Source organism: Plecotus auritus (assembly GCF_963455305.1).
Source record: "Plecotus auritus genome assembly, chromosome: 2".
NCBI classification, from domain to species: domain Eukaryota; kingdom Metazoa; phylum Chordata; class Mammalia; order Chiroptera; family Vespertilionidae; genus Plecotus; species Plecotus auritus.
The window spans coordinates 25949986-25952126 of NC_137771.1; the positions used below are offsets into that span (position 1 = coordinate 25949986).

Sequence of the window (2141 nt, forward strand, 5' to 3'; positions counted from 1 at the left end):
GCCTGGACCTCCCTGGCTCGGAGCTGGCACCAGGTTCAGCCAAAGCCGTCGCCTCCGAAAGCACTCCTGGACGCGTGGGCGGCAGTGTCCTCAGCCTCGCGGAGCCCCAGCCGCCGGCTATTGCCAGCCAGCGCTCAGGGTGCCCCCTGGGATGGGTGAAGCCCGCCAGGCCTGTGGCACTTACCAGGGGCCATCATCTCACTAGGGCCCCGAGGTGGCAGCGTAAGGATGCAGCTTTCAGCCGTGCCCCGCGCCCTGCTGGTGTCGGTGCTGGCTGCGGTGCGGTGGAAGCACGAGTGACTGCGCGAACACACGGCAACTCTGGAGGAGGAGCCGGCCCTCGGCGGCAGGCCCCGGGGCGGCCTCGGCCCTGAGGATCCACGACCGAAGGCACCGCAGAGCCTGGTGGAGGGCGGCGTGCACCTGCCACTGCCAGTGGCTCTGCTACTCCAATGGGGCCGAGGCTCATCTTCTCCCGGCAACACCTCCGTCCTGCCACCTAGCCTGGGCTCCCGGCGCCTCCAGCCAGCCCTGCTCCACCTGTCCACCGCGGACGGCCCCAACCACCAGGACTTCAACTTCATGGAGCTGCCGGCCGCCGCCCTGCGATGCCTGCCCAAGCCCGTGTTCGTGCCGGACGTGGCCCTCATCGCCAACCGCTTCAACCCCGACAACCTCATGCCCGTCTTCCACGACCACCTGCTGCCCCTCGTCTACACCCTGCGCCAGTTCCCCGGCCTGGCCCGCGAGGCCGGTTCTTCTCCGTGGAGGGCTGGGACGAGGGGCGCCCTTCGACCTCTGCAAGCTCCTCAGCCCCAAGCAGCCGCTCCTGCGGGCCCAGCTGAAGACCCTGGGCGCTGCTGTGCTGCTCCCGGGCGTTCCTGGGCCTCTCCAAGATCACCACTTGGTACCAATAAGGCTTTGTCCAGCCCCAGGACCCAAAAGCCAACATCCTGGTCTCGGGCCATGAGATCCGGCCGTTTGCATGGTTCATGATGGAAAAGCTAAATGTGAGTCACGCACGGGGCCCACTAGGCGAGGAGTACATTCTGGTCTTCATCGCACCCAGAACAGACTCATCCTGAAGGGGGCAGAGCTGCGGCTGTGCTGGCCCGGGAGTTCCAGTGAAGACGGTGAGGGTGTCCCTGGAGGACCTCGCCTTTGCAGATGATATGGGGCTGGTCAGCAACGCCTCCATGCTCCTCAGCATGCACCGGGCCCAGCTGGTCAAGGCCTCTTCTGCCCCATGGGGCCACCGTGGTCAAGCTCTGCCCATATGCCGTCAATCCTGACCACCATACCCCCTATAAAACACTGGCCACATTGCCTGGCCTGGACCTCCACTATGTTACCCGGTGGAAGAGAACACAGTCAGGCACCCTGAGTGGCCTTGGGATGAGGGCGGCATCGCCCACCTACACCAAGCACAGCAAGCCCGTATCCTGCAGAGCCAGGAGGTCCCACGGCATCTCTGCTGCCAGAACCCGAATGGCTGTTCCGAATCTACCAGGACACCAAGGTGGACATCCCATCCCTCATTCAAACCATACAGCGCGTGGTGAAGGGCCGGCCAGGGCCGCGGAAGCAGAAGTGGCCAGTCGGCCTCTACCCAGGCAAGGTGCGGGAGGCGTGGTGCCAGGCGTCGGTGCCAGGCGCCTCCGAGGCCCACCTCACTGTCTCCTGTCAGATCCCATGGAACCTCAAGTACCTGAAGGTGCAGGAGGTGAGATATGAGGTGTGGCTCCAGGATCAGGGAGAGAACACCTACGTGCCTCACATCCTGGCCCTGCAGAACCACACCTTCACCGAGAACATCAGCCCTTCACTACCTACCTGGTGTGGGTCCACTGCCTCTTCAACAAGCTCCTCCTGGGACCCTTTGCAGGTGGGCTGGCGTGCAGCACGTAGCGAGTGTGCCGAGGCCGGGCCTCCAAGGGTGGCCCCTCCAGCTCAGTGTCCCTGGGCCCGCTAACCCCCATGGTGGCTTCTGGGATTTGTATGTGTATTTATTGAGCAGGCCTGCCCTGGGCCTGTGCCCCATGTCTTCTTACTGCATCTGGGGCGTGGGGTTCGCAGCACTCCTCTATGCCCTGCTGCGGTGGGACACCCCCCTCCCCCACCTCCAGCCCCTTCTCCCTCCT

General features: G+C 64.7%; 1 pseudogene across 1 annotated transcript; it reads left to right on the plus strand.

The window, feature by feature from the left end:
* Positions 1-228: 228 nt before the first annotated feature.
* Positions 229-1908, plus strand: LOC308241924 (protein O-linked-mannose beta-1,4-N-acetylglucosaminyltransferase 2-like; annotated as a pseudogene). The gene has a single exon. The product of its transcript is annotated as a protein O-linked-mannose beta-1,4-N-acetylglucosaminyltransferase 2-like (transcript).
* Positions 1909-2141: the final 233 nt, after the last annotated feature.